Source organism: Nerophis ophidion, linkage group LG04 (assembly GCF_033978795.1).
Source record: "Nerophis ophidion isolate RoL-2023_Sa linkage group LG04, RoL_Noph_v1.0, whole genome shotgun sequence".
NCBI lineage: Eukaryota > Metazoa > Chordata > Actinopteri > Syngnathiformes > Syngnathidae > Nerophis > Nerophis ophidion.
Window position 1 is genome coordinate 36,174,517 of NC_084614.1, and position 13,479 is coordinate 36,187,995.

At 38.6% G+C, this 13,479-nt stretch overlaps 1 protein-coding gene across 2 annotated transcripts in view; it reads right to left on the reverse strand.

Moving 5' to 3' along the window:
- fam222ba (family with sequence similarity 222 member Ba) overlaps positions 1 to 13,479 on the reverse strand; it is a 157,927-nt gene that overhangs the window by 77,273 nt on the left and 67,175 nt on the right. The window contains exon 1 of one of the 2 annotated variants that reach the window (XM_061897982.1): positions 9,869 to 10,000. The exons of the other annotated variant lie outside the window; for it this stretch is intronic. The gene's annotated coding sequence lies outside the window, so the exon portion shown is untranslated. Of the gene's footprint in view, positions 1 to 9,868; positions 10,001 to 13,479 lie in introns of those variants that run through there. 2 annotated transcript variants of the gene reach the window in all.

Here is a 13,479-nt window from a genome sequence, read left to right on the forward strand (position 1 = left end):
GCCCAAAACCATAAAAACATTTATAAATTATAAAAAGAACCTTGAAATTGATCCTGAAACACAAGAGGAGCGAATGCAGAGATTTTAAAACAGGTGTAATGTGAGCCCACCTTTTGGTCTTTGTGCCGCTGAGTTTTGGAGTAATTGCAAAGGGGGAATAAACTTTTTAAAAAGACCAAAAAGCAGGCCGTTACAATAATCTATTCGAATTGTAATAAAAGCATGCATTAGCGTCGGTCGCCGTGTAAAACTTACACAATATGTTATCGCATTTGTCAACAGCCAAATTAGCAGCTTTTGTAACCTGTTTTGAAATGATTCTATCATCATCCATCCATCCATGAGTAGTGGGGTAAATAATCGACTTTTAGATGCATCGCAATTAGGACATTGCAAATTATATAATTGATTAGTAAATGTCAATAATCGATTTATTCATTGTAAAAAAAAATACAGAGAGCTCTGACCAGCTCCTTTATTACATGGCACTTATGTTATGTTATGTTATGGGAATTAACTAAGCTCTTTCTTTTTACAAATGCACTGTTTTTAAAAGTTTCAAGTGACAATTGCTCATTTAGTGAAACGAAAAGAAATGTAATACTGCAGCTATATAAATAACTAATGATGGATCAATAACCGATTTTTAATGGAATCGTAGCTCCGAAAGCGTAATCGAAACATGAGGTGACCAAATATTCCCACTTCTAATATATATTGTTATCGTTGTAGGCTGCAATATATACTGAAATATAAGATTCAAGCCATATTGCCCCGCCTCACCGGTGATTACATAAAATTATGTAATCACACGCATTAGCAGGACAGTATTGTACTCTACAAAACTACTGAGGACATACAGCAAGCGCCATATTATCCTTGATTGTTATGCTCTAGCAGTGTTTCTCAAATATTTTCTGTTACGGCCTCCACTCTCTACCATGACTATAAATAGGATCATTCGTCTAGAAAATTGTTATAACTATACCTCTGCATAACCTTGTAAGCTTATTAACATTAAGAGAAACAACACCCCGGTCTTTCCTCGTCTCTTACTGTGGTTACAGTGAAGCCAAGTGATACATAGGCTTCATCATATTCTGGTACGGCAAAAAAAAGCATGTTCCCTGAGGTCACACGTGCCGGGGGGCCTTGCCCCACACTTTGAGTTGTTTGAAATGACACTGCATACACTGCATCTTACTCTTAGCAAAATTCTACTTTGTATAATCCATCCATCCATCCATCCAATTTTCTACCGCTTGTCCCGTTCGGGGTTGTGGGGGTGCTGGAGCCTATCTCAGCTGCATTCGGGCGGAGGGTGAGGTACACCCTGGACAATATAATGTTCTTTATAGACCAGCTATAAATTGTATTTTTTATGCAATAATTTTCAAATAAACTTAATTAGGAGCTTATTCTGGGAGTCAACACATACCTTAAATAAAATACTTCTGTAAAAAATGTTAGCAATTTTACATTGCATGAAAGTAAATAATAATCTCCAATATTGAGACTAATAATGTGCGAACTTAAAACTTCTGTCTTGAAAGAAATACTTCTGTAAATAAAATCGTAGCATTGCACATTGCATGCAAATACACTCCAATAAATCAACAAAGATACCAATAATCTATAAAGAGTGATACAAATCAATCAGATCAATAAAGTACAAACTGAACACTTCTGTCTTTAATAAAATACTTATGTAAATAAAATGTTTTTTTTTTTTACATATTATGCAAATAAACAAGTACAACATTGAGATGATTATATAGTTTTAGTAAGTGGATAAACACAGGCTTTTCCATGAAGTATCCTGGGCTCCTTGTTAGGGTGTTACTGATATTAAAGACAATGTATACTTTAATATATGACTATATCAGGGATGGGCCAACTACGGTCCTCGGGCCACATCCGGTCCGTTGGTCTTTTTGATCCAGCCCGCCAAAAAATAAAACAGAATTGAGCAAATTGTGTAATAATTAGGACCGCATTAATTGTCCTATAATATCAAGTAATTCCACAGAGTGGCGCAATCAGACTGCAGTATGCTTGATTGATTGCACAGCCCATGTACACTTTTTCTACTACTACTGCTCTGACAGCAGAAACAATTTGCAACAATGAGAAAATTTGACACCGAATGCCGGGTGTTAATAAGGAATGGACAACTAATTACTTTTTCACTGAAGTCCAGTCAAAGGCTGTATGTCTTATTTGCCAAGAAACCGGCGCGGTTTTGAAGGAATACAACGTAAGTCGTCATTTCTCCACCAAGCACACTAATTATGCAAACAACCAGTCAATGCAAGAACGGACCACTCAGAAGTTGGAAGCTAATTTTGCAGGCTCAGCAAAACATTTATCCAACGCACTACTATTCAAGAATCAAGCACAAAAGCAAGTTATGTACTGGCATTCAAATTAGTCATGACGAGTAAGCCTTTTTTTCCAAAGGACAGTTTCTAAAAGAGTGCATGGTGGAGACAGCAAGTGTTTTGTGCTGAGAGCAAGAGCGAATTTGAAAAAAATAGCTTATAACGCAATACAGTGACTCGTTGTGTGGAGCTAATTGATGAAGACTTAAGTTTTAGTAAGCTCACAATATATTCATTGGCACTGGATGAAAGTAATGACATTCGGGACACCGCTCAGCTTTAGATTTTCATCAGAGGGATTAATGACAATTTTGAGATAACGGAGTTTTTGGCCATAGAATCCCTAAAAGGAAAAACGCGAGGAGAGGATTTATTCAACACCTTGGCAGAAGTCGTCATGAAGCACAAACTGCCTTAAAAGTAAGCTAGCTAACGTTACCACAGATGAGTCCCCAAATCTCACAGAAAAAACATCAGGTGACTAAAAATAATCCAGGAGAGGGTGAAAGAGGACAGCTCCCAACACAAGGTACTTTTTTACACTGCATAATCCACCAGGAGGCACTATGCAAAACTGTATTGCAGATTGACCACGTAGTGAAGCCAGATATAATGCTTGTTAACTTTATTTGTGCTAGGGCACTTCACTGATGCTGACCAGCAGGACTTGCATTAGCATTCCAATGTCCGTTGGTTAAGTTTGGGTAAAGTATGTCAACGTGTGTGGGAGCGAAAATAGGAGATTGTCTCATTTTTGGAGAAACTTGAAAAAGCTGACACTTTCCCTGAGCTGAGTGACACCGATTGGTTTTGTGAGTTAGCGTTTGCTGTGGACAAACAGGCACACATGAATAAGCTATATGTGAAGCTACAAGGCAAAGACCAGTTTGTACATGAAATATACACAAATGTCAGAGATCCCAGATTAAACCCAGATTCCGATCTAACAAAGGTCTTAACTTATTCTCTTTCTATGTCACATCAATGTGGAATGCACTCCCAACAGGTGTAAAAGTAAGTGCATCTCTATATTCCTTCAAAACCGCTCTAAAACAACACCTCCAGGCAACTTCAACCCTTTACTAATACCCTCCTCCATTCACATCCCATCTACCCGGATTGTAAATAACCTAATGTAAATAATCAAATGTATTTCTAATGTATATACTTGTTCTCATGCTATCTGAACTCACTATGTTCTCTGCTCGCTGTACATATCCTTTCGGTTCGGAGGTGTATCAAACAAGTTTGTAATCTAAAGTCTTAAAGAGCTGCTCTGCAGCTGCCTCTGTCTGAGCAGTGAGCACCCAGCATTGTCCCGCCCACACAACCATCTGATTGGTTACATACAAAGCCAATCAGCCGTGCGTATTCAGAGCGATGTAACAGCCAATCAGCAGAGCGTATTGAGAGCGATGTAACAGCCAATCAGCAGGGCGTAGTCAGAAAGCATGGAATTAGTGCTCCGGCGTCGAGATGAGCAGGTATGTGTTTAGGAGGCATCGTACACTCCCCAAATTATAAAAAACACTTCCCAGTCACAACTATTACAAACATCCCTATGAGCCCGTTGACCTTCTAGAAACTTAAACTGCACCTCAGCGCTCTCATAGTTCTGGGTTGAGGTGAAGGCTAATTAGCTTTTAACGTTAGGTTAGCTCATTTTGCTGTGTGTGCGTGGGCGTGTGTGTTTGTGTATAATAAAAGCCAACTACAGGATTCCCAAATGCTGTATAAATTAAGCATGATGAGTTTACTTGAAACTGTTTAATGTTGCACTTTTTATATGTAGAAGAAAGGTTTTGTCATTTTATTTAATCAAAGCAGCAACTTGAGGAAGTTTAATGTGGATTAACGTGGGTAGAATTATTATAGTGTTCCCAATGTTAAAAGGTTAAAGCCATTGTTTACAAATTTGGTAAATAAATAACCAAAAAATTTATATTTTGTTGTTTTCTTACTGTCCCGAAAATGAACCGAACCGTGACCTCTAAACCGAGGTACGTACCGAACCGAAATTTTTGTGTACCGTTACACCCCTAATATCAATCAATCAATCAATGTTTAATATATATACATATATATGTATATATGTATGTATATATATATGTATGTATGTGTATATATATATATATATATGTATATATTGATGTGTGTATATATATATATACACATATATATATACACACATATATATATATATATATATATATATATATCCACATATATATATATACATATATATACACATACATACATACACACACATATATATATACATACACATATACATACATACATACATACATACATACATATATATATATATATATATATATATATATATATATATATATATATATATATATATGCATGTGTGTATATATTAGGGGTGCAACGGTACACAAAAATTTCGGTTCAGTAAGTACCTCGGTTTAGAGGTCACGGTTCGGTTAATTTTCGGTACAGTAAGAAAACAACAAAATGTAAATTTTTTGGTTATTTATTTACCAAATTTGTAAACAATGGCTTGATCCTTTTGACATTGGGAACACTATAATAATTCTGGCCACGTTAATCCACATTAAACTGCCTCAAGTTGTTGCTTAGATGAAATAAAATGACACAACTTTTCTTCTACATATAAAAAGTGCAACATTAAACAGTTTGAAGTCAACTTATCATGCTTAATTTATTACAGCATTGGGGAAGCCTGTAGTTGATTTTTAAATGTAACTGTTATATTTTTATCAACATGTGATAGCAGGGACCCTGCAATTCAAAACTAGGCTGCTACATTACTAATGATTTATTTAACTATAGCTGAAAAAATAGTACAATAGCAATAGGAGAGACTATTCATCCCTGAACACCATTGACTTCATGTAGGCTTTATGAGGCCCTTACATTATTATATACACTATCAGAGACAGAAACTCTTCATTTAATATAATGTCCTTTTTTGCTGCTTCAACACACCTCAATCAACACTGTCCGTAACACGCACACACACACACACATATACACACACATATACACACACACACACACGCACGCACACACCGCAAAATGAGCTAACATTACGCTAAAAGCTAACTAGCCTTCACCTCAAACCAGGACTGCGAGTGAGCTGATCAACAGGCTTATAGTGATGTTTAGAAAGTAGTTGACTTGGAAGTGTTTAGTATAATTTGGGGAAAGTCTGTTGCTCCCCTGCTAAAGACCTATCTGCTCGACGCTGAAGCGCTGACAACATGCGCTCTGAATATGCACTGCTGATTGGCTTGTTACTGCTACGGTTGTAACCAATCAAATGGTTGTGTGGGAGGGACAATGCAGGGTGCTGTGTACAGACAGAGACGGAGGCAGAACGGAGCAGAGCTGCTTGTTAAGACTTAAGCATAGGCAGCTACTTCATATGTTCGTGTGAATCTCGTTCGGTACTCCTGCGCACCGAACCGGAACCCCCCGTACCAAAACGGTTCAATACAAATACACGTACTGTTACACCCCTAGTATATATATATATATATATATATATATATATAATGTATATATGTATATATGTGTGTGTGTGTGTGTGTGTGTGTGTGTGTGTGTGTGTGTGTGTGTGTGTGTGCCTCTGATTTAGATAGACTACTTCTTGATCAAAGGAGACACAATGTGAACATTTTTGTATGCGCATAGGCTGAATGGCAACACTAAATTGGCCCTAGTGTGTGAATGTGCACGTGAATGTTGTCCATCTGTGTTGGCCCTGGGATGAGGAGGTTACTTCTCCAGGGTGTAAAGCTAGGAAAGGCTCCAGCCCCCCGTCACCCCGAAAGGGACAAGGAGAAGAAATGGATGGAAAGATGGATAAATTAAAAGCCTCGAAATACTCTTCTAATTGCAATCTTCAACCTTGTACGTATATGCACAGCTGATGCCAAAACAAAGTCAAGATGCAGCACTTTGAAAGCAAATAGACCTATTTTTGCAGACACTATAAATCCATTAATTCCTATACATTGTCAGTAGTTGGCAGGAATCCTAAAAGGCAAACTTGCTTTTCTGTCACTTTGCCCTCAGCAAAGAATCTTGAGTTTGTGGTGACAGGTCAAAGAGTCAGCACATGACTCATAAGCAAGTGGTATTTCCCTTTGGTGGAAGCAGTCATTTTCTCACACGCTGACCAGCGTGACAAGAACAAATAAACCAGGTGCTCTTGACATTCAGGCTTGTCTGCTAGCTTTATAGGTGACTGCGCAAACACACAAATCATGCACATACTTAATCAGAAATAAGCACCGCAACTTCTGCGCCAACAACACTGACATATTCTAGCTGGACGAAGGAAACTCACAACTCGAATGCACAAAAGGTTGCATAAAAGTCTGATATTTGGGAGAAAGCTGTGGCAAAAAGCATGGAGGTTGAACATCATGACTCACTTCAGCAAAACTGACAAAATCCTCGTACTTGACTCAAAAATACAGTGGGAGTTACGTTTAAGTAAGTAGACCGAATGGAATGTCCAGGATTGCCGAGTACTTTGGTGCTAACAGGTGATGATGGGATGCTAAGCTAGCAGGTGGCTGCTGGTAGCCATGGAGATAATTGAGCTGAGGGGTTAGCCATTAAAAATGTGCAAGCTGAAGAAGAGATGGTAAAGTCCAGGTGGGTGAGTTGACGGTGTTAAAATGTGACTTTAAACACTGCCTGTGTAGTTATTAAAGTTTTTAGGATGGAGACATTTAGGCCTTGGTTAAGATTATATACATTTCCTTCTTTCTGAAATAAAATCATTGGTCAACCATGGAACTGATTTCGTTCAAACTCTAAAAGGTTGTTTGCACTCAATTGTTTTACTCTCACAATATCTCTCCATTAAAGCCGTGTTTTAGGTAGAGGTGACTTTAGAGCATTTTGCAGATGGAAAAGACCTTACAGTCATTTGTTTCTAGGACTTAATTAATCTTCATTGCGCTGGGAAACATAGCACCTCATTGCAAAAAGGTTTCCTTCAACTCGATAACTGCACAGTCTGGGGGCCTGGGTTTCTCAGGCAACATGGTCTGAAATGTAATTATGCGCACTTTGGAAAAATGTAAGGCAACTAAACTGCACTTTTGGACAAGTAAGGTCAGTCTCCTGCCTTGGTAAGCAATCACTTCTCCCAGCTGTTGTAAACCTAAAAAGACTAACCTTTGTTATGCTTAAGTGAAGATAATGTCATATCTCTCTCAACCTAAATCCAATACTTGCAAACATGGATTTAGCTATTCGAATACACTTAAGTCATCTTACCATCTGAAAAACATTCCTCAGCATTATCCATTCATAATCCTTAATCATCTCCAGCCATTACATTACAATAATACCCGACTCGGAGCAGCCAAAAAACAGCAGCAGCATTAACATTCCGCCGTGAAAAGATCAGGCTTGGAGGGTCGGGAGAAACATTGATAGGATCCCATTAGTTAAGTGCGCCCTTAGGATACCCGAAATTTGATCAGAGCCAGACTTCTTCCTTTCCAGACACCGACCATTAGATGCTACAATGAAAAAAGGCTGCTACAGTACTCCTCCTCCTCTTCCTATGAGATTGACGTGAAGCAGGATCAAGCAGGACGAGCCTGGTGACGTCAACCTTCTGTTATCACCTTTTACACTTTGCCTTTTGCCGGTGCGGACGGGCATTCTCACCAGCCGTGCCCATGTGTCAGATAAACAGGACCGAAACAACTACACACCATATTCGGTAGCAAGAGACGATGCATTCATCACACACGAAGCTGGCAGTAAAATAAACAAACATATCATAGAAATGAAATGAATGCACAATTGTGGTGTCCAAACTACCGTAAACAGAACAATTTAATTTAAAGGCCAGGGATTTAGGGCACTAAACCATCAACGTTAGTTTTGTGTCATAGCTGACCAAGTGTAATATATAATAATATATATCATTAATAACGAGTACATTTAATTTTTTTTTTAATAAGTCAAGGGCCATTAAAGGCCTACTGAAACCCACTACTACCCACCACGCAGTCTGATAGTTTATATATCAATGATGAAATATTAACATTGCAACACATGCCAATACGGCCTTTTTAGTTCACTAAATTACAATTTTAAATTTCCCGGGAGTTTTGTCTTCAAAACGTCGTGTAATGATGACGTGTACCCAAGACGCCACGGGTTTTTAGTAAGTATGAGCGCTGCGCACACACACAGCTAAAAGTCGTCTTCTTTAACGGCATAATTATACAGTATTTTGGACATCTGTGTTGCTGAATCTTTTGCAATTTGTTTAATTAATATTGGAGAAGTCACAGTAGAAAGATGGAGTTGGGAAGCTTTAGCCTTTAGCCACAAAAACACACGGTGATTCCTTGTTTAAAATTCCCGGAGGTGAAAATGTAATATGGATCAGAGCGCGGTCAAGCGAACATGAATCCAGACCAAATGTCAACCAGCAGGTTTCGGGGAGAAAATTGTGCTTAAAAAGTCGCTTCTTACCGGAGAAAAGCTGAGCTTGGGCCGTCCATGAAGCTGCCGTCGACTCCCCTGAGACATTGGCGTCAACACAACCGTGGTCACACCCTTCCGACTATCAGGTAATATTAAACTCACTAAAACACTAGAAACACAATAGAAAGATTAGGGATTTCCCAGAATTATTCTAGTAAATGTGTTTAAAAACATCGGAATCCGTCCCAATACATTAGCGTTTTTTTTTAACTGTTTTTTTTTTTTCTAGTCCGTCGCTATCAATAACCTCAAACACGATTCTTTCATCCTCGCTCAAATTAATGGGGAAATTGTCGTTTTCTCCGTACAAATAGCACTTTTTGTTGGCGGCTCCGATTAAAAACAATGTGAATATGTGAGGAGCCATCACACGGGTGACGTCGTCGTCTGCGACTTCCGGTAGAGGCAGGGCTTTTCTTTTAACACCGAAAGTTGCGAACTTTATCGTGGATGTTGTCTACTAAATCCTTTCAGCAAAAATATGGCAATATCGCGAAATGATCAAGTATGACACATAGAATGGGCCTGCTATCCCCGTTTAAATAAGAAAATATCATTTCAGTAGGCCTTTAAATAAGTTAAGGGCCATTAAATGATGAACTGCAGGACAAAAATGGCCCCCCGGCCACACTTTATAGACCTAAGCAGTTCCTTAACACAAATAACCGGCATCATTCAATACTTATTATCTGACATATAAACGTATGGTGCCCAGACTAACTTGGAATAGAATATTCATGCGAACAACGAACGTCAGAATGCTTGGAGAAAGCAGAGGGCGAGCAGTAACGCAGGTTGCTGGTAATAAGAGTGGCAGCTGAGTGGCTAGCTAACTTAGCTGCTCTCAAACATTCAGTCCCATTGTTGCCCTCTCCTCATCGTCTGCTCCGAATGTCCGTGCCGAATACAGTGGCGGTGTCAGCCGGTGTGGAGCCAGCGGGACGGGTAGCAAAGGCAAGACTACTTACCCTCCGTCAACCTTTGCGAATGGCATCGTTTAGTTCGTCGCCATGGTTCAAAACGAAGAGATTTACTCCCGTTGCTCTGCGATGCCGAATCACTGCTGCTGCTGCTGCTGCTGTCTGCGGCAGAAACTTCCGGCGCATGCGCAATACCCGGCGACGTCTACCCTGTAGTTAAAGGTACAGTCACTTCGCAATGCTACATGTACTGTTAAATATATATTGATAATAGTAATTATTTCAATAAAATCATGGTTCCGTGTCTCTCATTAGTTAACTAGTCAGGCATTAGGACCAGGTGTCCTGGAAGGACTTTGAATATGACCAATGTATGATCCTTTAACTACTTATAGTGTCGGATTGATACCCAAATTTGTGGTATCATCCAAAACTAATGTAAAGTATCAAACAACAGAAGAATAAGTGATTATTACATTGTAACAGAAGTGTAGATAGAACATGTTAAAACAGAAAGTAAGCAGATATTAACAAGTAGATTAATAATTCATTTTCTACCTCTTGTCCTTAATAATTTTGACAAAATAATACAATGGAAAATGACACAATATGTTACTGCATACGTCACCAGACAAATTAGGAGTCTTTGTTTGCTTACGTACTACTAAAAGATGTATGTTCACTATTTTATTTAAGGACACACTTGCAATAAGACTGTGATAAGGTGGCGACTTGTCCAGGGTGTACCACGCCTTCCGCCCGATTGTAGCTGAGATAGGCGCCAGCGCCCCCCGCGACCATTAAAGGGAATAAGCGGTAGAAAATGGATGGATGGATGGACTTGCAATAAGAAACATATGTTTAATGTACCCTAAGATTTTTTGTTAAAATAAAGCCAATAATGCAATTTTTTCTGGTGCCCTTTATTTGAAAAAGTACCAAAAGGTTTCGAAATAATGTTGGTATAGGTACTGGTACCAAAATATTGGTATCATCCAAAACTAACGTAAAGTATCACACAGCAGAAGAATAAGTGATCGTTACATTTTAACAGAAGTGTAGATAGAACATGTTAAAACAGAAAGTAAGCAGATATTAACAAGTAGATTAATAATTCATTTTCTACCACTTGTCCTTAATAATTTGGACAAAATAATACAATTGAAAATGACACAATATGTTACTGCATACGTCAGCCGACAAATTAAGAGTCTTTGTTTGTTTACTTACTACTAACTTACTACCATTTTCTACTGCTTGTCCCTTTTGGGTTTGCGGGGGGTCGCTGGAACCTATCTCAGCTGCATTCGGGTGGAAGGTGTCGTACACCCTGGACAAGTCGCAGGGCTACTAAAAGACGTATGTTCACTATTTTATTTAAGGACACACTTGCAATAAGAAACATATGTTTAACGTACCCTAAGATTTTTTGTTAAAATAAAGCCAATAAAGCAATTTTTTGTGGTCCCCTTTATTTAAAAAAATACCAAAAAGTTTCGAAATAATTTTGGTATCGGTACCGGTACCAAACTATTGGTATCGGGACAACACTACTGTGGACAGATCAAACTAATAACAAGATTAAATATGACAGCAAAATAAAGCGGTAAACAAAGAGTATGGCAAGAGGGAGCACTTCTAATGTAATTAATTGGTGTCTTTTAATTAGAAGTGGGCAATACTGCAAAATTTGGTATTGATACGATATTATGTTGATACTGGGCATGTAGTGCCAATATCGATACTAAAATCAGTCCTCCTTTCTTTGAAAGTTTGAAAATTATTTTGTGATTTTGCCTTAATTTTTGATTATGTTTAGAGTTAAATTAAAAACATAGGACAAATATTTCAGGAAAAATAAAATATTGTTAGTATCATATACAAAAAAATTGGGGGAAATGGGGACAATTCAACAATATGTAATGCAATTAAAAACAATGTAATAATACCAATACTAATTTCAAACCCATCCATCCATCCATTTTCTACGGCTTGTCCCGTTCGGGGTGCGGGGGATGCTGGAGCCTATCTCAGCTGCATTTGGGCAGAAGGCGGTATTGCTGGGGAATTAAAGTAAAACGTGTAAAATTAGCTAAAAAAAAGTTATTACTTCAATGTCAGCACGCTAACAGTTAACAAGTATCACATACCAAGTTATATGACTCAAAGAGCTATTATTTTATGTTAGCAAGCTAGCATGCTAGCCTAAATATGCGTACAGTTAGCATGTTTCAAATACCAAGTTATAAGACTTAAGGTGTATGGCTATAGAGTTAGACAAAAAAAGCGTTAAGTTAGAAAAAAAGTTAGCACTTTGACGTTAGCGTGTTGGCATGCTAAAGTTAGCACGCTAACAGTTAACATGTGTCACATTCCAAGTTATAGGACTGTAAGGTGTATGGCTGCGGAATTAGACAAAACAGTGTAATATTTGCAGGAAACGTTGCCATGCTAATGTTGGCATACTAGCATGCTAACGTTGAGAAGTTAGCACATGACTGGGCGGAAACCCCAAAATGCAGCATTTGTTGGTGTAGTCATACAAAGTAGCAATAAAGCTATCATAAAACATTTGTATGATAATATGAGAGACACTAGCAAAAGTCAAACAATACTGATAGGCAGCTCATCGATTGGAAAATCCCTACTGGATTTACTACAATAATCGTACTAAATGCAGCCCAGAAGCCTCACTTCCCATAGTAGCAAGTGAACGAATTAGAATGCAGTGTGAAAGCGCAATCACATGTGACGCTTAAAAAGTTCAGCAGGTGGGGAAGAAGCAGCAGCAGCAGCATGCTCCAACAGGAAATGATACAAAGTTAATGATGCAGAATGGTGTCTTTTTCTCCATCGCCAAGGCGACGTCAATACGCGACACTCAAGAACGCTCTTCCCAATTATGCTTTTTATATTCACCAATGACATGATTGATGAATTCAAAGGGAGGCATTATTGATCCGCGCCACAGACAAGTCCCATCGATTGCAGGTCTTTACTTGATCCCCCTTGCTGAGAAAGCGATTGTACAATCAGAGTGGGAGTGTGACCTATATGGTTATTTGGGGCCTAAATTGCCTCTTTTCAAAAGAGCAGGGCCAGAGCACTGATTGCCACATTCAGAGACCTCGGGGGTCCGTGGCATAAGATGGCCATGATGTTGAGACATTTCTCCTTGATAAAACCTCAGAAAGTTATCCATCTGTTCATTAATCTGTGAGTGTGAAAAGTGAAAGGTTTCAGACTGCCTGCTGTGCAGCATCATGCGTCTGACTGCAATCAGGGTGATGGATGCTCTGACGTACTGACTTCTTTTTCCATCTCTGCTCCCTGTTGACATGCCGCTTGTTTTTATTATTCCATGAACTTTGTTATTCCTTATGAGCAGCCAGGTCTTATTAGTGGAGAAGCTGCCAATTATTGCATGTCTAATCCGAGCTGCTCTTATCAGGGAAGCACAACCTGATGTGTCAGTGCAGCCGACATCATCTTGTTTGTTATTTACGTCATAATCGATTCAAAAAAACAATAACAGTATCAACACCGATGGTTGTATCAGTATTGAACCAATACTGACAGGATGAGATGGATATTTGTCAGTTATATTCTATGATTATGTTGTTTTTGTTGTTGGTCAAATCATTCAACAATTTTTTATC